The 26,646-nt window shown below is 35.9% G+C and overlaps 1 protein-coding gene and 3 non-coding genes across 11 annotated transcripts in view; 1 reads left to right on the top strand and 3 right to left on the bottom strand.

The window, feature by feature from the left end:
- LOC138701645 (protein O-linked-mannose beta-1,2-N-acetylglucosaminyltransferase 1-like) overlaps positions 1–26,646 on the bottom strand; it is a 1,230,831-nt gene that overhangs the window by 138,153 nt on the left and 1,066,032 nt on the right. For 6 of the 8 annotated variants that reach the window (XR_011332653.1, XM_069828753.1, XM_069828752.1 and 3 more), the window contains one exon: positions 2,373–2,422. The exons of the other annotated variants lie outside the window; for them this stretch is intronic. The gene's annotated coding sequence lies outside the window, so the exon portion shown is untranslated. The remainder of the gene's footprint in view (positions 1–2,372; positions 2,423–26,646) is intronic. 8 annotated transcript variants of the gene reach the window in all.
- TRNAY-GUA (transfer RNA tyrosine (anticodon GUA)) lies at positions 10,445–10,516 on the bottom strand. The gene has a single exon. It is a non-coding gene; the product is annotated as a tRNA-Tyr (tRNA).
- Positions 23,870–23,941, bottom strand: TRNAS-GGA (transfer RNA serine (anticodon GGA)). The gene has a single exon. It is a non-coding gene; the product is annotated as a tRNA-Ser (tRNA).
- On the top strand, positions 24,320–24,391 carry TRNAS-GGA (transfer RNA serine (anticodon GGA)). The gene has a single exon. It is a non-coding gene; the product is annotated as a tRNA-Ser (tRNA).

The raw sequence follows: 26,646 nt of genomic DNA, 5'->3' as shown, positions 1-26,646 counted from the left end.
ATTTTACATTACTTATAAGTAGAGTCCTGCGTTTCGTTACCTAAAATCTACGAGCAACGCAAAACAATGTAGGCATGTATGCAGTATAGCGCAGCGTATACACTTCAGGTCTGCTGTTTAGCGAACCATGTCAAAACAAAACAAAACAAAACTAGACGATTGGAAATGAGTGTTCCAATAGGAGAATTTTGTAGCGAGCACTTCATTAGGAAAAAAGGAAACGTATTTTACTATTGTATCAGAAAGAAGAAGAATTTTTTCTTTTGCAACACTTAAAATATTTACAGTCACTCGTTGTAATGTATAGAGACTCGTGAAGCAAACAGTCAATGTAAATAATTTAGTTCTTACTGTGATTTATTGTATTGTTGTAATTCCACCATTTATTTATGTATTTATTTATAGATGTGTACATACATAGGCTGTGTCCAGTTACAACGTTCTTGTGTAAAACAAGTAAGCCTATTCATAAATAATTTCTGTAATCTGGTATTAGAGATGGCAATATATGGAGACAAAAACAACCTACAAATATTTCTAAATGAAAAGGAGTTGAAATATCACAGCCGAAATATATTATGTATTACAATATTAACTCATTTTTAATTGTCAATATTTATTTCAATAAATTCTAAACTCATTTCGCTTTGATAAAATATTTTAGTCCGGATCAGCTTATTTAACACCCTAAGGTTGAAACCTAACCATTTTTCCCTCCATTACTACATATGGATTATGGTGATTTTCTAGTTTGAAGGTTGAATTTTCTTTTGCCAATTTCGTTTCTAACTTCGATACTGAGAAATACAACCGGTAGTGATTTTCTAACTGTTATGTTGGCAACAGGAACAGCTGTTGTCGGCAGTGCAAATTCTGAAAATTCAAATTGTTCTAGACTTGTGAGCCTATTGCTGGAAGCTAGTGAAATTTGAACATACTAATAATTAATTAATATCAGTATTATATTAATAGGTACATAATAGTTATTTTATGTGTTGCTTGCATTGTGGTTGCAATTCAAGATTATAGTTAGATAAGTGTAAGTAAATGAAGGGTTCAGAGCAATAGTGGGCCAAGCGCCATTTATTAAACACGGAGAAAACAAAGGTTAAAGTTAAGTGAATACAATAGTTTAATGAAGATTGACATATCATTTAGTTTTAATATGTATACTTTATATTCCTTGCTATATGTTTCCATTGAATAATGTTAATAACTTCATTTTAAATCTTGTTTTCTACGGTTTTAGTAAATGGCGCTTGGCCCACTATGGTTCTGAACCTTTCAAATATAACATATGGTGTAATACATGCACTTGGGTGATCCATAGCAAATGCGCACGGAGGCAGCAATTATAACTAGAATAGTGAAATTATTAGGAATAAGTAAGTATTCTTAAACATACATTTCAAAGTGGCATTCGGTTTTCGAAATTTGTACTAATCATTTCATGTGATCAGACAAAACATATTTTTAGGTTAGGTCTCGTGAATCATAAACTGTTTAATCAAAGCAATGAATTTCATGTTGTCAGACGAAATACATTTTAATATTAGATCATATTAATCTACTAATTTCCAACATAATGTGCGACAGGTCCAGAAGGAAAATGAAAACACCTCCCAACATAACGATGAAATGTAGTAAATAAGAAAGACATCGTTATTGTTAATAGTATTATAGTATTATTATTATTATTATTGTACATGACATTGTGATTTTACCCTCTTTGGTGATATCTGGTATTAGTTGGCAACACTGAAGAGACGGCCAAATTAACCTTTTAGGAACTATTCTTACGTGATCCTCACTAGGATATCTATTTATTTTAAAAAGTGCAATTTTAATATTGAAAACCCTGTAAATAGGCGAAAAATAATGAGCATTGCTTTTAGTTTTTGAGTGAAAAATATATTGTGAAACAAAAAATTTAGAATCTAGATGCGTTTTACTTGTGAGAATAATCTTCTGTTGTCCATAAGATGGCTTTAAATAAATATTTTGTTTGTTATTAAATACACATGACAGTATATTTTGCACATGAGTAGCATTCTCCTATACTACCTTATACGAAGAAGCTGATGTAAACACACGAAACGGAGGAGGCAGACAAGTCAGAGCCCTCCTTTGCAAGCGAAGCTAGTATGATCCGTGTGCATGTAACTTGTACTCAAAGTAACCAAACGCAGGACTCTACTTCTAAGTTTTACGATTTATGTGTATGTGTAATTCATTTTCCATAAGTCCTATAAAATAGTTATTCGTTTATTGTAACTGCTTCAAATTTAATTCTCATATTTACGAAAACAAGTATATACAAGTCGCATGAATATCAAATATGGTTTACAATGAGCTTCTTAAACATGTCCTACCTTTCATCTGAACCTCTGTTAGGACCCTGTTTCTGTGGAAATTCACTCACCTGTAAAAAGGAAAACAGCGATTGGTAAATTAAGAAACTACGTGGATTTAAAACTATGACTGTAAAGAATTCTACACTATGTATCTGTTTTCAACTAGGAGAAAGTAAAAAATATGACTAAAATCGCAAAGAAAATATACGGTTAATAATTCTGCACATAATAGTTTCACTCACGAATTGTTCATTTCGTGATATAAAACGGACCCGAACATTCCAGCATTTAATAGGAGCAAGAAATAGCACATTATAAATAAGAAAATAATTAGAACCCGGATGTTTAGGCATTTATAACAGTTAAAATAGGCAGGCAAAAAAGACGATAAAAACTTAAAAAGAGGCAAACTAATCTTTTAAAAAGGCATAATATATTTTAGCAGTAAAATTAAATTAAATCAACATAACTCACATATTATTTACTTCGTAGGTGACACATGTTGACTTATAAAATACTTTTTTTCGTAATTAACTGTCTTTTCACAAACCTTAGCTACATAAGAAAACTGTTCCACCGGTTGAAAAAACAAGCCCTAATGAACCAGTGAAGCTATAATTATTTTAGTGATAGAAATTTCCGACTTTAAATTGTTAATGGTTCACTAGTTGCAATACAAAATAGCGGAACGTTTCAACGTAGAATTGTTACACCTAGAACACTCGAAAATAAAGAGCCAGATGAAGATAATGTTAACCATTAAAAAACGATCATTTTGAAAATTTTAATGACACAAAATTTCACGAAAAATGCCGCGTCATGAAGACCGTGCTACTCAAAATTTTAGAAGGAACTGATCACAGATTAGAATATCATCAGAACGGCTGAGACAAGCTGAAACTAGTCAACTAGGTAATATACAACTTAGTTTTTAACATATCATCATTGTTCCTGCAATAACTCCTACGTGACATATTCATCGATTTTCAGATTTTTGCTCTATTAAATAACTTAAATAGTGATACAGCAAATAATAAAATCTCCTATAACTTATGTAATTATATTTCTTTGTTTCGAAAATGTAAGAATTCACAATCTCCTATATACGGCTGCCATAGGATAAATAAATGTGTTTTTTCTTCCTACTGAAAAATTTTATATTTTGCACAAAAGAGTTATTGCAAGAACAACGACGATATGAAAGTGTTTATATTACTCATGGGTGTCCAAACGTCTATAAAACCAAGAGATATTGCACGTCAAGCATGCTCTGCTAAGGTCAATAACTTTCCATACTGGGTGTTCATTTTGAAGTGTGTCATGACGTCACTGTTGTGAGTCAGCGATTTGAAGCGAGTTTCAGCTTTTATGTCAGAGAAGTTGCCTATTAATCAAGGCGTTCAATCTGAACTTGAGAACGTGTACGGTATAACTTGAACGTCGCCGTAGCAACAGATGGCGGACTGTACTGTCTGTGTGCTACCATAACCTCTTTCGAACTGTGTTTTGCGCGGGCAAGTCGTACGCAGGGTATTTGTTATCATCGGTTGCGTACGGCAACATTCCACAATACAAATCAAATGCTCCGTGTCGATGTTTACCGTCGAAGTTAATGTCAACAAATACGTAAGTAATCGTGTTAACTTCTTCTCATATCCCGACAGTAAGAAAAAAACTCACCTCAGAACGTGTTTCCAAACAGTTCACATTCCTGCCACTACCGGCGTTACCGTACATATAAGTACTCTTCAGAATGAACGCCGTACTTGCTAGGCAACTTCTCTGACATATATGTAATACACCTCTGCGGAAGTGTAGGAAGATTGAATTCTCTAGGCTCATCGACTAGCCATATGACGGCATACAGCAAGCCATGACACACTTTGAACTAAACCCCCAGTATAAAATAGGAAAAACGACCTTAAAGAATATGCCCTGCGGGTTGCTTACGCCAGGAGTAGCTTTGTACGAGTTACAATTGGACATCTATGATATACCTATATATATATATATATATAAGTAAAATAATACACAATGTACAGTTTCCCTAGAAAAGGTGAGACGATTGAATATTCCGAAGTCTCAGATGTAAGACACTGCGCATGATCAGAAAACAGAGCACTGATACACAAGATGACGAATATTGAGTTACTTAAATTCAGGCTATTTGGTTTGTTACTAGCATCGTTCCGAAATTCACTTCAAAAACTGCAAAAAATATGATAATATTACGTAAATAAAAGATAAATATATACATAAATCGTGTAGTTACATCGACAATGGACCTTCATGACTAGATCGACACTCCGCACAGAAAGGAAAGCTTTCGTGTCGTTTCAATAGGTCAGGCGCTAAGACTTCTGCGTGTTGTGTAGAAGAGTGCGAGTTCGATTCCTAGTCTACACAACGATTTTTTTTTGTCTAAATAACTTTGAAATAGCTAAATAACGTTGAAATAGAATTTTAAAAAGTTCTCAGATTAAGTGTTAATGATCACAGACAATACAAAATTACAAGTTATAATATTATAAACGTTAATCTAATGAATGCATTTATACATACACACATACAATGTAAATGCATATATATTAAAAACTAACAATTAAAATGAAATTAAACAATATTCCTAAGCCACACAGACAACTTTTATAAAGGTTTAGAGTATTTAGGCTATGTCATTTTTTGAGTAATTATTACAATATTTTATTAGTAGCTTTCCCATATGTGTAAGAAATGCACTCACACAAAAACAATTTTTGTTAAAAGTATGGCTTTGGATTATTTCATTCTTACTCCTTCAGTTGATTTGAACTATTTCATCTACGTGTTTGCAATAGTGTTTAATTTAATGTGCATTCAATTTTATTCATGTTATGATTGACTGAAAAAGCATTTTGCAGTTATTGACTAATTACATATAAATACTAATTATTAAATGCATCTGTTAAGTTACCAATTGCAGTATCTTTTGCAAATTCTTGAATGTTTAATTTGTCAATCATATTTCTGATACTATAAGACGTTAAAAGAATTTGCAATTGATTTGGGATCCTCTACTTTATAATCACTGGTTTTAATGAAAAAATATTTTCTTTCTTAGGATATCTAAAAGTTTAACTTTAATAATATTCCGAATAGCTTTAATTCCATTATCTGAATTTTGTACTTTTCTATTCAAATGTATTCTATTTCCCTCTTTTATAATTTTTGATAAATTACACTGCACTTCTTGTAGTATTTAAGAACATGAGGATCATTACATTGCAACTCATTACATATAGATTCTTCTTTTTAATACATGAGATTTTTAAGTCCCTGCGTTATCTACATGTTTTTACTTTTTAATTTTTTTACAACATTGAGTGGAGAACATCCACTGAAATGATTCAGAAATTAAGTGAAAAATACAATACATTTACTCTTAATATCAGTAGTACCAGTATCATATACGTTTTCCCAAGATTCATTTCGTAGACATAAATGTAAATAATTACTACAGCATTTACGACCCTTTTTTAGTTTTTAAATTAATATTTTGAAATTGTTCAGTGACATTGGAAACACTTAGGATTTGTTTATCATGTTCAGACAAGCCATTGTTTATAGGTTCTGTCGAATAGGAATTCAGTCTAATTTTGTGTACAAAACTTTTATCAATGGCTGTGCTACTTCAGGTTGTATATAGCTGGGAAAATGACTCTACGACTAAGTTTTCCAGTTTCAAGGAGTGAATTTAATTTACTTTTACGGAAAAGTTCCGAGAGATAATCTATGTTTATGTCACTACAGATCACAAATTCCATATGAGATTTCTAAAGTCTTTTCTTTACAAATTCAATGTTGGCTATAAATATTAATAAATAATATAAGAAATATGAATGTAGTTAGAAGTCTGATTTACATTATAAAAAGCAAGAAGTTATATTCCTCGGCAACATTCGAACTTTCGATGTTTGGTTTTGTCGTCCAACGCATAAGCACGGACCTATTCAATGCTTATGTTAATAACCTACAATTTAGCTGTAGCAATGTGGTGTCATAACTTGGGATTTGTTTACTTAACGTAATTAGATTTAATTTGATTAGTTTCGCAACAATTGGACTTCCTGTTATTTAAATATTTAATTTAGGGTTGATTTATTAACTCTTACTGTGCAAGATGCCCCTTATTTCAATAATTCTATATCACGTTAAATAGTCATGTCTACACTGAAGTATTATCGTCATCCTCATTTCTCATCGCAATGGCGAACCGACGTGACATGAGACAGCGAGTTATAGCTCTAGTTGAGGCTGGATATGGGGCTAGATCTGCTGGCCGTTTGGTCGGTGCTCCTGGAAGTACAGCCGCGAGGGGGTTCATCGTTACCAAAATTCAGGGGAGGTCGAAAATCGCCCTATTCCTAGGCGACCGCGGATTCCTTCATTGGAAGAGGATGCTCTCTTATTCGAGACAGTTCGACTGGACCCCTTTCTGACTGCTAACGAAATAAGAGCAGCATCTAACTTTCCCGGTTCTTCACAGACTGTGATCAGCAAGTTGAGGAACCGCAGTATTAGGAGCCGGAGGACTGCGCAAATGGAAATATTGGGGGAAGCACAAGCTGTCAACCGTCTTACCTTCGCTACCAATCGAGTGGATTTCGATTGGAGAAATGTAATTTGCTCCGACGAAACAACTATCTGGAGTGATTACGAAGGTCCTGTCCGTGTCTATCGTGAGGATGGTCTCCGACATGATCAGCGCTATGTGCACCGACGTGAAAGATCGGGGCGCTTTAGCATATCATGTTCGGAGTGGATGTCTTACGATGGACCTGGCGTTATAGGACGCATCCATGGCTGGTTTAATGCGGGAACTTACGAGCACATTCTGGAAAATATATTCCTTCCTTCCGTCCCAGAACGTTTTTCCGAAGGAACATTGCTGTTCCAGCAGGGTAACCATCCCGTGCACTATGCCGCAAGCATTCAAAGATGGTTTCAAAGGAGACCCGAGATCGAAATCATTAATTAACCTCCGAAGTCACCTGATTTGAATGTCATCGAAAATTTATGGGCGGAATTGAAAAAGAGAAGGATAGCCACCTATGCCCACCGACGCCCTCGAAATCGAGACGAATTGTGGGATGAAGTTGTTGACACCTGGGAAGATCTCGCCGGGGACCAGAACTTATTGCACAATCTCGTGACATTCATACCGGATCGACTTACAGCTGTAATAGAAGCTGATGGTATGTGGACAAGATTTTAAGTTAACAGGTCTCTTTTAGTTTTTTTATGATTTTTGTTTGAGGAAGAATACTTTTAACTTCCAAGTAAGATTTATTTTTTTACGAGGTTCAGCCCACTTGTAAGACCCAAAAATTGGACATAAATTATTCCATATTTTTCAACAAATTAGATAGTCGAGGAACTCTGAACAAATTAATTACACCTCAATAAAAAAAAAGTTTCACCTGGGATCGAACACGAGACGTGTCGGTTATACGGAGGAACCGACACGCTACTATATGAGCTACCGAGACAAGACATTGACAGCAGCAGTCCAGAATGTAGATCCGATAGCAGGCATTTGCCATTCGATACAGAGAAGCAATGATATTTTGTTACCCGAGCTAAGTTGTGAAATCGTGGCCTTAAATGGCTGTCTTCTTCGTGATCCTTATTCTGGTCCTTGTCCTTGTGGTCCTTGTAACAATTCTTGTTCTATTTTTCATGGTACGGTACTTATCGTTACGTCGATATCGAGTGAACCGCGCTGTAGAACTTTAACATTCCGACGACCAAGAATCGTCTCATTCTTTTTAAGGGTAATTGTACATTCAAACATAACAAAACTTAACTGGTATAATTTCCATTTATTAGATTTAAATTTACGCACACATTGAAAGTCTATCTTGAAAATAGTTATTTAACACAGCATATTAGTTATCAGGTTTCTACTTTCTTTCGGCTCTGCAGCTATAGCCTACTTCGCAGTACAGTAAATTCATATCTTTAATTTTGTTCATTCTGAACAATAGATTCCAAGAATATTATCTATACCTAAATTGCACTTAATATCCTCCCTCAAATGAGGTGATCACTGGAATCAGGAATGCAATAATTACAATAGCTAATATTGTGGTGGTGGTGATGATGATGATGATGATGATGATGATGATGATGATGATGATGATGATGATAATAATAATAATAATAATAATAATAATACATTTTCTTCCATGTTATATATTTTGTAACCGCGTTGCTTCATTGTCGGCCCGCATGCGAATGGTATAGCAGAAATAATAACAATAATCCGTGGCGCCACAGGCCTTGAGGGGCCCAGGCTGACCAGCTGGCCCGCTGGGTACGGAAGCGAAGACGCTACCAGGAGGCCACAGCAGTGAACTTCCTAATCGTTACTCATAAGTTCTTGGGAAACATCCATGTGTATAGCGGGAGCCGCCATCTTGCACTGTTGAGCCTTGAACTGCAGTTTAAATGACAAAGGATTGTCGATCAAGTTAAATAAAATTCAAGTTAACTCAAGATTAACTGACAGTTAAGATTTATAATACGAAACAGAACGAAAAACTTGAATTTAAATTGAACATAAGGTTTAAACGGTCCTGAGCGTTTTTAATTTCAAGTAAAGAACCATTATTTTTACCAAAATTATTGTATTCCATGTGCATTATTTCCTGATCAATTGACTCACAGAATAGTTACTATGAACAAAATTCAACAAATTCTAAAGTATTGAGAATAAATCATAGTACACAGACAGACAAGACAGATGGCATAATCAAGACCTTACGTTGAAAACGTGAATTTCCGTGAAAACTTCAAAATCTATTTTTGCATCACAGTATTTCTCTTTATGTTTCATAAAATGAGGAAGCAAAACCAAGCAGACTGCTGTGAACCACTGCTAAGCCTGCATAGGGCCTTCATTCCATTCGGAGTCTGGAACGTCAGGAGAATTGAGTTAAGCGATTTGATATTTTAATTCGCTTTGGGACTGTTGGTAGCAGTGCCCGGAGGGTTCAGGTGTGGCTGCAATTCATTTTGCCCCTGACAGCATACTAACCCTCCCCTTCCCTTTCCACACCACTTGCGCTGCTTAATTGCCCCCAAGAACATCTCACTCGATTCATTAAGTTGACTTTAAAAGAGAGATCGTCTTTTATTATCTTGTTTCCTACTTTTAAAATCCATACCAGCAGGAAGCCAGATTATTTCTCTTACTTCACAATTTCAAGCCTTTCCTAAAGAACTCAATCTTGTATCCCTCTCGTTTCTGTTCAAATCCATCCCATCCGCTTATATAAATGCAGCAATATCGTGTACCCACGTCTTATTTGTAAGCTATTTCATTGTCGTTTTCTTTCTTATTATCAAGTAAGAGATTGACCACAAAGTTCACAAGCAGTTTAAGAACTCAGGTATAGAGGATCTTCTTATTGAACTAAAAACTCTTATTCTTTTTTTCCTTCCTTACTCTGCGTAACCTATTAGTCCGACTTACACGCCACTGCGAACAGAGGAGGGGGATTCATCTGCTCGCACACTAGACATCTCACAATGCGGACTTCACTGGTCTTGGGATCGACATGACGTAGGGCTAGACTTGCCAACTTTCGTAAGTAAAAATTAGGGACACAAACGTTACAGACAATTTTATTGCACTAATTATTTCCACCTATCGATCCACTTATTTAATAGTAGTACTCTTATAACAGCATATAGTATGAAATATTTATTCCACCAGCTTACATCAGTCGTGATGGTCCTTCACATTTCTACATACAGTGCCATCACTCCCTTGGATACATACTTTTCTACTTATGCTTTTTTAAACATCCGGCTATTACATATAAATGACCCTGACCACTTTTCTAATACGTCACTCACCTCTGTTTCCCTCCCTTCTTTTTCTATTTACCCTTCCCTTTCCTAGTTATCTATCTTATTCTAACTAATCACATTTATTAACTAAACGATCACTTCTCTCAAACTCTTATTACTTGTTCCCAACACTGTTTACATTAGTTGAACTCTTTCATACTTGATGATGGATGAGTGGAACAGAGAAAAATTCTATCCGGCACCGGGATTTGAACCCGGGTTTTCAGCTCTACGAGCTGACGCTCTATCCACTAAGCCACACCGGATTCCCATCCCGATGTCGGATTGAATCCTCTCAGTTTAAGTTCCACCTCTTGGGTTCCCTCTAGTGGCCTACCCTCATGCATTGCGTCATAGTTGTTAACTTATTTATTCACTTGAATCACTAACGTTCACTGACCACTTATTCCCATTAATCTACTCTGTATATTTTCAGACGAAGTAGTTTCTACAGTTTCATTACAATTCCATCCCTACTGTCTTTATTATATTTGTATCACTACTTACTTATTATCACTCTCTTGTTATTACTTGTATCTTATCCTTTTTCACTATTATTCCCTTGCCTTGTCTTTTATGTCACTATTACTATTTTCACTTTATCATTTTCCTATGTTTTGCCACTCATGCACCAACCTCTTAAGAATAACAGTATGTGTATATTTTAACAATCACATCATTTCATATGTAAAAAAAAATACAAAAACTTGCTAAAATGAGCACAAAGAAAATTGAAAAACAGTATAAATCCCTTATAAAAGAAATGGAAACTAGGAACCATCTTATTGAAGTAATTACTAACCTAACCTAACTTAACGTAATCTGAAATAACCCGAACTAACCTAACCTACCTACACAAAAGATTCCAGTCACTCTTCTTCGAAAATACAGAGATGTTTACGTGCTGTATCACCAGAGTTATCAGATCTTATCACACTTGAGGGGCTGCAGTATTTTACAAGTCTTTATTGTTGTCCTCGCTTGTATCAAATCTAATCCATATCTGTCGCAGAAGTGGTCGTATAAATCTTTCATTTCTCCCGCTTTTCCGCTGAAACCAATGAATGACGTATCAAGTGGAACAAAGTGGACATCATACTGAATGACGCCAAAAGTCAAAGTGCATAAGATGAGCACAGAAAATAGATGATTCAGTAAGTATCCTGTGATCAAACCTGCCCTAACTTGTGTAGGCTATTATGACCATTGGACCCGTCACTCTGACACATCAACGAGAATTAAATTTCTGCCTTGATCATGCGTACTAGAGTCATTTCTCTATTTCGTAAACATGTCTATATGAGACTGTGTGGAATTATCTTCCAATCCAGACTAAATCCAACAATTTGATAGGAACGAAAATCAGCTGTAAATGTCTAATATGCCATGAAATCGGGACATTTTAATATATGAGCAAATTATTTCGGGACGCGGGACGCAATGGTTATATGACGTTAGAGATATAAAGATACGAGGATATATTGCTCCAATTATTTATTAAACGAAAAGCATAAACATTTTTTTTTTATTTACGGTAGAAAATGTTAATTTTGGCAAGAATTTTCCACTTCCGGATCACTGTGTAACGCACTGAAAAATTATGTATGTAGTAGGCCTACCGGCTGAAGATTCTAATGTTCAAATCTCGGATTTACATGCAAAGCACGTCTTCCTCGATGGCCTGGTGCTTATTATACTTGCCACTGGATATTCGATAATCGATACTACAACTTTAAAAGTAAAACTGAAAATGCAATGTAACAAAAAATTAAAATATTTGAAAGACCAATGGAATTTTTTACACTTAATATTATATTGCGCTCCTGATTAGTCACGTCTTATTTAAGAAGCAAGCAAGAAATTCCTAAGCTTAAATAAATTGTTTTTTTATTTTTATTTTTTGGAAATACCAGACCTTGCCAATTTTGGTTGCACATCGGAGTTCATTCACACCTCCTATATCGGAATGGATATTGGGAAGCCAGAAGACAAATGCGTCAATGACGATTTTTCAACATACCCAGCTATAGGAAGTAAAAAAAAAAAAAAAAAAAAAAAAAAAAAAAAGATAACTGAACGGAACCATTACTGAATGACGGTGGCAATACTAAATCTTTTACAATATGTCTGTTTCCCTAGGAATTCGTCTTAAACACCGCTACTGAGGAATATCCCAAGCCCACGACTAGGATCTAATAAAATGTTTGATTTACAAGAGGCGACGTTTATGTAACGACCTACTGTTATAAAATAGGATGTTCTTGAATGGTGGAAAAGATAACACATTTGAAGACTGGACATAAAAAGGCTGTATGAGCCAAAGAGAAAAAAAAACCCTAGAAAACAGGGCTTTCTTGTGCAAATCGTAATGTATTGCTATATCATGCATTTTGTATATCTACGAAGAACAAATAAATAAAATTACAATGGGAATTATCTTCTTTTCCTAGTGGATTGACCCAGGGACCTAGAGTCTTTCTTGGAAAAACTAATTTTCATAGATATTGCACTTACAGCCTTTTTAAAGTCCAATCTTCATTTTTGTAAAATGCAGAACAGAGATGAATATACCACATGATTCCATAAACTTTGATAAATCTAATTCATCGCTGAGACAGAAAAAAAAGAAAGAAAGAAAGAGAGAGAGAAAGAAAGAAAATATAGAGAAAAAAGAAAAGAAAATTGGTAAATACTAAAGGTACCGGTACCGGTACCGAAAAAGTAAAGAGTTCTTTTCCCAAAAGTATCGACCGCTGCTGGTATCCCACAGTATCGAGAGTATCGAGAACGAAATTCTAGAAATTAACCTACATATTTTATTTATTTACCAGAGTTTCCTCAAATCAGAGGCTGCCATTAGACAAAGCACACAAAACAAAAAAAAAAAAAAAAAGAACAAATAGACAATGAAAGATAACAGAGTAAGAAAAATGACAAACAAACAAACAAACAAACAAACAAATAAATAAACAAACAATGGAAGTTAACAGAGTAGGAAAATTGACAAACAATTAAACAAACAGAAAAACAAACAATGGCAGTTAACTGAATAAGTAAAATGACAAACGAGTAAATAAACAATGAAAGCTAATAATAAAATGAAAAATGATAATGGTGCGTCAGTTTTTATTATTATTATTATTATTATTATTATTATTATTATTATTATTATTATGTAAATGAAAAGACGGTGCAGTGATATTTTATGTTCTCTTTTCTTTAAAGCTTAAGAACTATCCCATGTACTTGTATTTGGGATGTTACTGCGTTCATTTCTTCAGACTGAGGTCATTTGAAAATACTGTATATGAAACAGACACTTATATTATCATTTAGAGCATTCCAAGTCATCTACTGAAGTCGTTTCTTCCTCTAAAAAGAAAGTTTTATACTCTGAGGAACTAGGAAAGAAGAATAAAGCCATGCGATTTCGAGTCTTCGCTTCCATGGCGATCGCTCAGCCGAGAAGAAGTCGAGAGGGATTAGCAGATTCGCAAGTCCCATATTTTCTCGCTTTACTTCGTGTTTCTTGCAGTCTGTTTTGTTATGCTGGGCCAGCGAAGAGAAAAGAGAGTTAGGGATTAGATGGGCGACAGTCATTTGTCTCCGACGAAAGGGAGATAAATACACCGACGTGTTGCGACGCCTCTAATTTAAAAGATCGAAAGTTAAAGAAAGACTTCCGATTGGATCATAACTTTCTAGGTGTAAATCCTTGCCTGAGAGATCACGTTCAGATCTCATGTCCTGCCATCACAGGTTTATTGCGCCATAAGTGGTCGTGAGAAGCGCAATAACAAGACAATATTCTGCCAGTCTCTCTCAATCTGTATTCAGCTCGTGTGGCTGGTCAGATATGAAGCTTCTACTACGTGCCAAAAGATATTATGTTCATTGCAATGCCGGCATTACTCAAGGAGGGTGATGGGAGAGTGATTGAAAATTAGTGACAAAATGGCAAGAAAAATGAAAACTTGCTCCTATACAGCCTTCATCCTTTACATATCAGTATGTGGAGGCTAGTGTCCTGGAAAATGTTTGTCTTGATGTATTTCTCCAATATATTAGAATAATTTTCTTCAATTCAATGGCAGGTACTTGACATTGCGTTATTCACCCAATCGTCCGCATTTATGAGCGACATGTCGAAACTGTAGTTCTTTTTGTCGCCGTACGCGTTGCCCTCGGTGCACCATAGGAGGCCAACTACATAGCACCACAGTCTAGTATACACAGTCACGAAGCTCAATATGTAGTAAATATGCATTCATAGATAGTTGCTAACCACTAGGATCGCTAATATCACCTCATTACAAACAACGCGAAATAGTACCAGCACAGTCTATTGTTTCTAGCACCCTCACAACTCAAGCTTTGTGACTACGAGTATATAGCCTACTAGACTGTGATAGCATCTCATTATGTTTAATAGAAATGGTGGAAAATCGGGTGGGGAAACGGGAGTAGATACTCCACCTACAACAAAGCACAGTTTCTGTAAACTTCAAATTTCAGAGAGAGCCGTTGATATTCGAACCAGGGTTACCAGTTTGAAATATTGATGCTCTAACCGTTCGACTAAGAGTACGCCTACATTTAAATTTTATCGACAGTGCTATGACTTGATTTTTGTACTTTACTTTCACTTACTATTTTCCTTTTTCTACTTTCTTTCCATGTTGCACTGCATTTATTTTTCCTCTTCTCTTTCATTTCCTCTCTAGTATTTCATATTTTTCTCTGGGAAATATAAACTCCTCCGAAACTGGCAAACACATCCCACTTTAATCCAAGTAAACTCGTCCGCCAAGCGGATACCAAATTCACAGGTTGTCGATTTCACATTTCAAAAGCCTGGTGGCGAAATATTCAACATTTTGGATCACCTGTGGAATATAGGAATAAGACTGATGTAGGGAAATGGTTAGGATATTGCTTTACGCTTTTGTTCTTGGAACCTCAGGATGTGGGCGAAGATTTTGGGATTGAGCTGTCATCAATACGACCAGAAGATGAACGGCGAGTAAAACTTTCAGACTGTTTAGTTGATAACTACATATCAGAAGATGTTACATTCCCTCCTTACATATCGCTACGGCGAGTAAAATTAAAAAAAAAAAAAATTCCATAGTAATTATAACGAAAAATAGATTCTCTTGCCATAATTATTAATACACAAATTCATAATCTGTTTAGTTGATAACTACATATCAGAAGATGTTACATTCCCTCCTTACATATCGCTACGGCGAGTAAAATTTTCAGACTGTTTAGTTGATAACTACATATCAGAAGATGTTACACATCCTCCTTATATATCGCTACGGCGAGTGTTTAGTTGATAGCTACATATCAGAAGATGTTACATTCCCTCCTTACATATCGCTACGGCGAGTAAAATTTTCAGACTGTTTAGTTGATAACTACATATCAGAAGATGTTACATTCCCTCCTTACATATCGCTACGGCGAGTAAAATTTTCAGACTATTTAGTTGATAACTACATGTCAAAAGATGTTACATTTCCTCCTTACATATCGCTACGGCGAGTAAAATTTTCAGACTGTTTAGTTGATAACTACATATCAGAAGATGTTACATTCCCTCCTTACATATCGCTACTGAGAGTAAAATTTTCAGATTGTTTAGTTGATAACTACATATCAGAAGATGTTACATTCCCTCCTTACATATCGCTACGGCGAGTAAAATTTTCAGACTGTTTAGTTGATAACTACATATCAGAAGATGTTACATTACCTCCTTACATATCGCTACTGAAAGTAAAATTTTCAGATTGTTTAGTTGATAACTACATATCAGAAGATGTTACATTCCCTCCTTACATATCGCTACTGTGAGTAAAATTTTTAAACTGTTTAGTTGATAACTACATATCAGAAGATGTTACACATCCTCCTTATATATCGCTACGGCGAGTAAAATTTCCAGACTGTTTAGTTGATAACTACATATCAGAAGATGTTACATTCCCTCCTTACATATCGCTACTGTGAGTAAAATTTTCAGATTGTTCAGTTGATAACTATATATCAGAAGATGTTACATTCCCTCCTTACATATCACTACGGCGAGTAAAATTTTCAGACTGTTTAGTTGATAACTACATATCAGAAGATGTTACATTCCCTCCTTACATATCGCTGTTTCGGAAAATTGCAAAATTGGGACAAATTTTGAAAACTATTTAAAAGTAACCAACAATTATAATATTTTGCTTTATTTCGACTGTCATAAGATATTTTTTCAAATATTTATTATTGATTTGTATATGTATTTACATCTAAATAAAATTCTACTATTTGCTTCTCCTGAAAAACATTCTATATTTCATTTACGTAGTTGTTCTTCCGGAACAGCGATAAGGGCTAACTCGAACAACGTTTGTAACACAACTAATGCATGTGAATCTTTTCATTCAAATTTTAACAAGAATTTTAATGCTACTCATTCTAACATCTAAGATTTTATAAACGTTTTAAAAGACTTCCAGACAGAAACTTACATCAAACTGCAAAAGACTTCCAGACTGAAATTTACATCAAACCGCAAAGTATAACTAAACACAGGCAAATTAAACGAGCTACCAGGAAGAAGCAACTGCCTATACGCAAAGCCCTTGAAGATTATGAAGTTGGGAATTTATCTATGCTACATTTTACTGAAATTACTTATTTTCATTTTAATTTACAATAACTACATGAGTAAACATTTTTAAAGTTTTCATATACAAGCTGTCAGTTCTAAGCCTGGATAAAATGGGAAGAAAGATATTCTCTTTAGCATCGGGACAAGTTTACATTTCCCGTTTTTCTCTCCTTTGCACACATTTATATTTTTCTTTTTCTAATAGATGTTATTTAACGAGGTTATCAAGTTTCCATTTTTAGCAGATAATTTAACGACGCTGTGTCCTCCTCCTCCTCCTCCTCCTCCTCCTCCTCCTCCTCCTCCTCATCATCATCATCATCATCATCATCATCATCATTATTTCATTAGTGTCTGATTTTATTCTGCGCCAGCATCTTCACCTCCTTCCATGACGCTTTATCAACTATTAGCGTCGATGAAGTGGTGATGTCGAAATGATATCTGGCGACATGAGGCCGAGAATTTGTCATGTCATTGCCCGACATTCGGCTTATACTCGGAGAAATCCTCGGAGAAAACTCAACAGTAATTGCGAATGCGGACGAGTTTACATTTTCCGTTTTTCTCTCCTTTGCACACATTTATATTTTTCTTTTTCTAATAGATGTTATTTAACGAGGTTATCAAGTTTCCATTTTTGCAGAATATTTAACGACGCTGTGTCATACTCCTCCTCCTCCTCCTCCTCATCATCATCATCATCATCATCATCATCATCATCATCATCATCATCATCACCACCACCATCATCATCATCATCAACAACAACATTTCATTAGTGTCTGATTCTATTCTGCGCTAGCATCTTCACCTCCTTCCATGACGCTTTATCAACTATTAGGTTATTTAGCGTCGATGAAGTGGTGATGTCGAAATGATATCTGGCGAGATGAGGCCGTGAATTTGTCATGTGATTGCCTGACATTCGGGTTATACTCGGAGAAATCCTCGGAGAAAACTCAACCAGGTAAACAGCCCAAGAGTGAAGCGAACCCACGACCGCGCGCAGCTCCGAGTCAGCAGGCAAATGCGCTATTGCCTGAAGTGCGTCGATGGCTTCGAACGTCGATCTAATTGGTGACATAAAGATTATACTTTGGCGAGTTGACCCTAGAATTCATCACGGACTTACTTGATACAGTTGAGAAAAATCTCGGAAAACATCCAACCAAGCAATTAGCCCAAGCAAGATTCGAATCCACAGCAGAGGGCAGCCTCGAAACACGCTAACCCTAGCACACATCTTTGGTTTATTCACCTTATTTTTCCATTCCATGTCGACTTTCCATAATCCTCCTACACCTCCTCGATTTGTTCTTCTGTTTCACCTCCATTAGTCCCTTTTCTCGTTTCACTTTTGTGTTTCATTTTCCATTTTCTCCTCCTGTTTTCATCTTACCATTCTGCAACTTTTACTTTTCTTCTCTTCCTTCCTCATTTTCTTTCATTCCTTTCTTTTGTCTTATTGTTCCACGTCTCCATTTTATTTTCCTCCCAATATATTCTTTCTTGTCTGGTTTTTATTCCTTCTATTTGTACATCCCTACTTCTTCCTCATCTTTCCCTTACTCTCCTTTTCCGATATATTTATATTTCTCTCTTCTACTTAATCTCCGTCGCCTTCCTCTTATCTTACATTTAAACATATTTGTACCAAACTTAACGAAGTTTGCTTTGTTCTAAGAAGCTTAAAAACTTCTCTTGACACGTTAGCCCTTCTTGGTATTTTAGCTCAGTCTATTCTGAGTTACAATATTTTAATATAGAGTCTCGCCTCACTTATTCAGAGAATAAATTTATGATTCACAATCGGCTATTTGAAATTGTTTTTAATTTAAGCCAAATATCCTACCCGTAGATTCCTAATAAGATATACAGGATGATACGTTTGGGTGTGGATAAAATAAAAACACCGTAAAACATTTACTACTGAACTTTACTTGTTGAAACTTTGTGCATACAACACTGAAAGATGGCAGATTCCTCAGAGCTCAACATGACCCCCATTGCGCACCCTGTACAACTCATAACGGTGATGCACTTCAGCCCATGTCCGTTGTAACATAAAAGGGATGATTTGTTGAAAAGCTTGAGTAATTTTTACTCTAGGATTATCATTGTTCCTGGGTTTCTCTGAATAGACAATATCTTTAACACAACCCTACACGAAGAAGTCAGGAGGGGTTAGATCTGGGGAGTTTGGGGACCAAGCCAAGAGATAGCTGCTTCTCGTACTGGGTTTCGCCTGCGAACTCCTGCATGTTTTTTTTTTAAACATAGAACCTGTTTCTACAAATGTTCGATACCACAACATTATGGAATCGTATTTAGGTACATTACGCACACCATACTCACGTCGAAATTCCCTTTGAACTCTTTTAACACTCTCAAAAGTAGCATACCAAAGAACACATTGTGCCCGATGTTGATTTGTAGTAGCCATTTTAATCACCTACGATTATTATTTGTCCTTTCAGATTATGCATTGTTGATTGTCATATATGGAAAATCCCATCTTTTAATCATAATATAACCAGCAAGAAATTTTTCCTACTATCATAATAGCTTTATAATAATAAATTAATATTATCCATACCCACACGGATCTGTACTGTATTTAAAAAATAAAATATTTCAATACAAACTGGTATGTACTGTTGTATATATTTGCAAGGCTGCTTTGTTCTACACCTGAATAAAATAATGTACAGTTATTTACATAGGATGAAGGTATTCGTGATTACTTTACAAGATACTGAATGCATATTTACATAAATAAATAATTTAAAAACATGTAAGTAATTTTTAAATCGTCTATATATGCGATCAGTTATAATGCCCAAAATATGTACCTCAGATTACTAACAGGATCACCTTGGCAAGTGCGAAATACCATCCTATGTATGCGAAGATTAAGAGGAACGTGGACAAGAGGCAAGAGTGGAAAATGCTGGGTTTGCAGTGAAAGAACTGCCCTTGGGCAGACAACTATGAATGAATGCTCATCCCGGCTTTCACAAGGTGCGTACAATCCTCCGTATGAGCTATAGGAGATTACACAACACTTTTGACGGTCATGATAATTTTTTGGTTCGCCGAATTCCTGAAAATTAGCCTCTCGACTCACAAATGAGAATATTAAAAAGGGAAAGACTGGATGAAGACTGTAAACTTGTTCTGTTGATATTGGGACCGTCACTAGATGGCTCCCCGAATATATGTTTCGTATTTTAATGATTTATGTTTAATCAGAGCACAACTGTAATGCATAAATTGTGTCATAAAATTTTTCTTCTTATTAAAAACAATGTTATATTGCAAATGACATTGCTCCTATAATTTTAAAAATTCGCAAAATCAAGACTATTACCTAAAATACATTTGCAACATTCCTTCCTAACAACAGTTTTAACTCATTAAAAATTGTTTTTAATCACCGAATTCCTCCTTTGGTGTTGTTTATTGGTTTATTGTACATTCTTTAGAAAGTCTTTCGACGAGCTTGGCTCTATCTTCGCTCTGCCCGGCAACCACAAAGCATATACCATAATTTTATTATTATTATTATTATTATTATTATTATTATTATTATTATTATTATTATTATCATCATCATCATTATCGTCATCTAGAAGGGGTCCACACCTGTGGAGTAACGGTTAGCGCGTATGACGCGAAACCAAGTGACCCGAGTACGAATGCCGGTTGGGGCAAGTTACCTGGTAGAGGTTTTTTCCGGTGTTTTCCCTCAACCCAATATGAGCAAATGCTGGGTAACTATCGGCGCTGGACCCCAGGCTCATCCCATGGCATTATAATCTTCATTTCATTCAGACGCTAAATAACCTGAGATGTTGATACAGCGTCGTAAAATAACCCACTAGAAAAATATTGAAAGGGAAGAGAGAATTCTAGCGCTACGTCCGAGTGACACCAAACTAGGCGCATTTTCAACCCATATCGCTGAGTATCCAGATTTTGAAGTATTGTACTCGCCAAACTTAGACAACACCAGCTCAGAGGAAAGGAGTCAAAGAAGTCACGTCAACATGCTCTCGATGTTTATGTTATGCATTTGGCCGTGTCCGATAACAGAATTACTTTATAACAGCGTTGCCAAATATAGACAGCCTCAGCCCGAGTAGAGAGGTCAGCTTGTCTTGCCGCAAGAGACAACTACTAACTTCTCTGTTAAAAAAAAAAAAAAACATTGTACTTGCTTCAGCCCAGCGGCTGGGCTAATTCAGAGTCATAACGCTGCATAACTAACAGGCATGCACAGTATGATTTATTATGTTTTTGGTAAGGTACAAGTCAGCAGAGTGGTGTGAGTGAGGTCGTCTAAGCTTGGCCAGAACTGTAGGCAGCCCTGTTGGTCCCTAGACTAGCCCCCTACACGCGTCTCCAGCCGAAGACTGGAAAATACTATGGAATGAAGCTCTGATGGGATGGTGTTGATACCTAATGTGAGGAAACGGGGAAACCTGGAGAAAAATACAAACTGAGACTTTGTCGGCCACAAGTGGCACTATAAATTCCTCAATAAAAAAATCCCAGGCCTAACCGAGACTCGAACCACCTACGTAACATGTCGAAGGTCTGCACCACTAAGCCGCCGAAATAATATACCATAGCCTGCTATAGCTGTTCTTTTTCTTCTTCCATTATTCGTCCTTCGATACGTACTGAGAGTTCTATGCAGACTCCAACCTCTTCCCAACAAAATCTGTTGGTGAGCGGCGAGTGATCGTACATTTCACAAGAACTATCAATAATTGATATTTACAGTGATCTAGCATTATTTTACAGGCAGAAATTTTCTTCTTTTTGAACTTATTACATATGCATGAGAAATACTTTCCCTTTTCAGGGACCAACAGTAGTCTGCCATCATGTTAACAATCCAACCACCATGGTATCTTCTTTCCATGTCTTTCAAATATTGGTGGAAACGTTCACCCTGTTCCTCGCCGTAAAATCCAAGACATCCATCTGGAAAATAGTCAATGTAGGAAGTATAACTTCAAACTCATATTACAACCTAGTTTTCTCAAATTTTCCAACATGGTGTTCACAATGCTTTTGTAAGCTGAATTCCTTCTGTTTCCTAGGAAGTTCTTTTACAACATCTTTGTTGCTCTGCCAGGCTTGCTTTTCTTTTTGGCCCATTGTATTCTCAAAATTGGGGTCACACAATAATTTCCTGATCTGAGATCCAGTAAAAACACTTGCTTTCAGCTTATCTAAGGTCATTCCATGATAAACACTACATATGTACTTAAACCACTCACTGTCCTTATCTAAGACACGTACGAACTGGCTCATGATACCCAATTCTATGTGAAGGGGAGGGAGAAGAACCTTTGTCAGTTCCACATGGAGCACATTCATAACATTCTTTGTTCCGGGTGTCAAGGGTCCTCTGGTTGGCTACCCCCGCCTTTGCCAGTGATGTTGTCTGTCTCGACTACCACATTCGCACAGGAAGCAAGGCATTTTTGTGTATCCCATTTGTAGTCCCAGTAAAAGTCTGATAACTTTGAAGTCATCACATAAAACCCACCCATACTCGGAGTACTTCACACACTGCAATAGATTCTTTCAAAGTAACAGTCTAGAACAGTGATGTCAATTGATGCCCATAGGAGCAAGCGCGCGCTTTAGAGCCCATGAGAGCCTGAGCGCTTTACAGCGGAAAGGAAAGAGACAGAAGAAAGAGGTAGTATATGCCGCTTGGTCGAGCTATATAGGTACAGGGATGGCCAGCACTGATTCAATGGATAAAGGGAAGAGATCTTATTAAAATTGTATCCATGGTAATTTTTATATTTGTCTGAGAAGTATAAGTGCATTATAAGAATGTAAGTTTTAATTTTAATGTTCATTTTTCACAAGTTTATTTTTTTATTCAAAAGGAATATTTTCTTAACTTTTTTTTTACAGAAAAGTGAAATTTTCAGTTATGTTTGTTTAATAGCCTTACAGATACTAAAACAATGTTTTCGTAAATCTAATATATCGTAAATACGCATTACTGAAGATAGCGTATTAAAATGTTTGAAAATATTCGCATGGAAAATGTTTGTAAGGAAATGAATTAACAAAGCAAATACTGTTACATCACAAACAAAAGGTATGTGCCTATGTGTTGGTAAAACGTCAGCTCTATAGCTTCAGCAAATTTCGAGATAATTTAATATTCTGATAACCGAAAGTTGCGCACCAATATCACCTAAAAGCATAATGCGATAAGAGTTTTATTATGTAATATTAATTACAGTTAAAACATATACCTAGACAACTTTGCTTTGTACTGTAATATTGTTTTGATTACTTTCATAAGGCTAAAGATACCATCACTATTAGTGCTGTTTATGATTAGGTCTTCTCCGGAGCGGTTGTTTGCGCACTTTCAAACGGAGACCTCCGGTTACCTCCGATTGATGTCGGGCAGGTTGTATATTTGCTATGACGCAGACATACACTTTCCGCTGAGCATTCCTTTAATCGGATCAGGTAGCGACTCGAGTCCGCTGACGTCCGCGTATCTTTTAAAATAAGTTGTAATTTGTTGTTGTTTATTCTCTCTTTTATGTTAATCTTTCTCTCTTTCTTCGGCTCTTTTTTTCTTGTTTTGCTTGATGTGCTACATTAGCTGACATATATTTTTTTTTCTAGTTTTGAAATTCATAGTATATGTGGAAAGGCGTATTAGTTTTATGTCATTGATCAAATTAATAACATTCAATCTAACTGCAAAACTAACGCAGAAGTAAAGCTTTTCAGTAGCTAATGTAAACATTTATACTGTATTTTTTTTTTATTTTTTTTTTATTTATTTATTTTTTTTTTTTTTATTTTGATGTACCGAAGTACATATGATATTTCCATGCAGATATTCTGCTTTCTCAGATGATGAGAGAGAGATGGAACGGAGAAAAATTCTCTCCGGCGCCGGGATTTGAACCCGGGTTTTCAGCTCTCCGTGCTGATGCTTTAACCACTAAGCCACGCCGGATACAATCCCGACACCGTTGAGAATCGTCTCAGATTAAGCTCCATCTCTTGGGTTCCCTCTAGTGGCCGCCCTCTGCACTACGTCATAGATGTCTATGCACGCAGGACCGAAGTCCATACATGTGTAGAGGTTCACTCATCTGTACTTCGGTACATCAAAATAAAATATATGCGTAATAAATCACTTGTGATTTAAAGACGGCGCCCATACCGTCGGACCCCGGCCAACCAGTCACTCATCTGAGTGCACCTCTACACATGTATGGACTTCGGTCCTGCGTGCATAGACATCTATGACGTAGTGCAGAGGGCGGCCACTAGAGGGAACCCAAGAGATGGAGCTTAATCTGAGACGATTCTCAACGGTGTCGGGATTGTATCCGGCGTGGCTTAGTGGTTAAAGCATCAGCACGGAGAGCTGAAAACCCGGGTTCAAATCCCGGCGCCGGAGAGAATTTTTCTCCGTTCCATCTCTCTCTCATCATTTATACTGTAGTTCTCCTAGAAACTCTCGTTTAATCGCAAACAATGTTTGTCAATTATTATTCTAATCGGTTTAGTTTAACGTAAAATATATTAAGGGAGCTTCAGAATGGAACAAAAGAAACGTGGGCTATCAATGGGTTAAAGTTTACTATCCAACATAATTTATTCAGATTCTTCACCGGACAGGATTGTGATTATTGTGTTAAAGGGTGTCAGTATTTGAACTGCCTCTTCTAAAACGCGCCACTCTTTCTCTGCAATAAAAATATAAGCGGATATCAACTTAAGGATAATTGTAATTATATTATTACCACATGTTTCTTTAGTTTCATTGAGAAACTCAATGTTGTAATCCAAACAGTAAAATATAACTCAAGTTGTCTAAACAGCAAAATATAACTCAAGTCGTCTAAACAGCAAAATATAACTCAAGTTGTCTAAACAGCAAAATATAACTCAAGTCGTCTAAACAGCAAAATATAACTCAAGTCGTCTAAACAGCAAAATATAACTCAAGTCGTCTAAACAGCAAAATATAATTCAAGTCGTCTAAACAGCAAAATATAACTCAAGTTGTCTAAAAAGCAAAATATAACTCAAGTCGTCTAAACAGCAAAATATAACTCAAGTCGTCTAAACAGCAAAATATAACTCAAGTTGTCTAAACAGCAAAATATAACTCAAGTCGTCTAAACAGCAAAATATAACTCAAGTTGTCTAAACAGCAAAATATAACTCAAGTCGTCTAAACAGCAAAATATAACTCAAGTCGTCTAAACAGCAAAATATAACTCAAGTCGTCTAACCAGCAAAATATAACTCAAGTTGTCTAAAAAGCAAAACATAACTCAAGTCGTCTAAACAGCAAAATATAACTCAAGTCGTCTAAACAGCAAAATATAACTCAAGTTGTCTAAACAGCAAAATATAACTCAAGTCGTCTAAACATCAAAATATAACTCAAGTCGTCTAAACAGCAAAATATAACTCAAGTCGTCTAAACAGCAAAATATAACTCAAGTCGTCTAAACAGCAAAATATAACTGAAGTTGTCTAAAAAGCAAAATATAACTCAAGCAGTCTTTTAAATATTTCCTATGTTTTTTATTGCCTCGAAAGTTACGTTTTAGAGAAATTTCAAGAATTTTCCTATACTGTGAGCCTTTGGGAACAATAACACTAAAACAATTTAAAAATAAATCGTATCAAATGTTTTGCGTAATTGTTTTCATCAAGTTCGCGATTGTGCGATCGCTTCAAACGGTCTAACAAATTCGAAATTCCACCACCCTTAAAGTAAATTCGCCCACAAAGTTTACAGTGTGAGACTTAATTATTACCTTCAACTAAATTAAAGAATTTCCATGCGACGGATAGCCGATTTGGTGTCATTTTATTCCACTCACAACTACCGTCAGTCCGTACGCGCCGGTCGTCCTTGAGCTAACTGTCGCTTCTCTCCGAACCACCGCATCCCTCCATATACCCCCTGTTCTACCTATGGTAGTACCGGAGATCACCGGTGGAGAGCTTTATTCGTAATCTCCGATTCCTCCGCGGTTGTAGTCACTCCGATGAGCAGCACTGATCACTATCAATTTCAACTTATCATGTCATATTCAGTGTCTTTCTTTCGGATAACACTTTCTTTATGAATGATGTGTTTAATTCACTTAGTACAGTATAGTTGTACTTATTATGGAATTTGTGTGAATATTCCTTCTTTATTCTTTATTATGTTTTTAACATTTAAAACACAACTGCAATATTAGGCTAAGAAACAGGTGTTAGTACTTTTGTTTTACAGACAATACAGAAAATAACAAACAGAAAGAAGCCATATAAAAATAAAAACATAAAATTTCACGTTCCGTTTGAAGTTTGTGCACCACTGTTTTCTTAATCCAACAGGCTGCTTAATCCTCCTAGCATACCTAGCGCTTAATGCCAGCGCACGACGTCAAGGTCAGAAAAATGCGCTTGCTTTGACATCATTGGTCTAGAATAAGCAACTAAGAATTACTGTTTCTAGAGCACATACAGAGATGTAATCACATTTTGACGCTAGATACTCTCCATGCCCTCCTTGGTATATAAACGGAACTTTTACGAAACACAAATCCTTGATTTTCTCGAAAACCTGACGTGATAGGAAAAAACGGATTGCACCGTTGAACTCAGCGCGAAAAATCCGTTTAGGTACACACATTCATTCGAAAA

Source organism: Periplaneta americana, chromosome 6 (assembly GCF_040183065.1).
Source record: "Periplaneta americana isolate PAMFEO1 chromosome 6, P.americana_PAMFEO1_priV1, whole genome shotgun sequence".
Taxonomy (NCBI): Eukaryota; Metazoa; Arthropoda; class Insecta; order Blattodea; family Blattidae; genus Periplaneta; species Periplaneta americana.
Note: the sequence above shows the minus strand (reverse complement) of the source record. Positions and strands in the feature narration are given on the sequence as shown.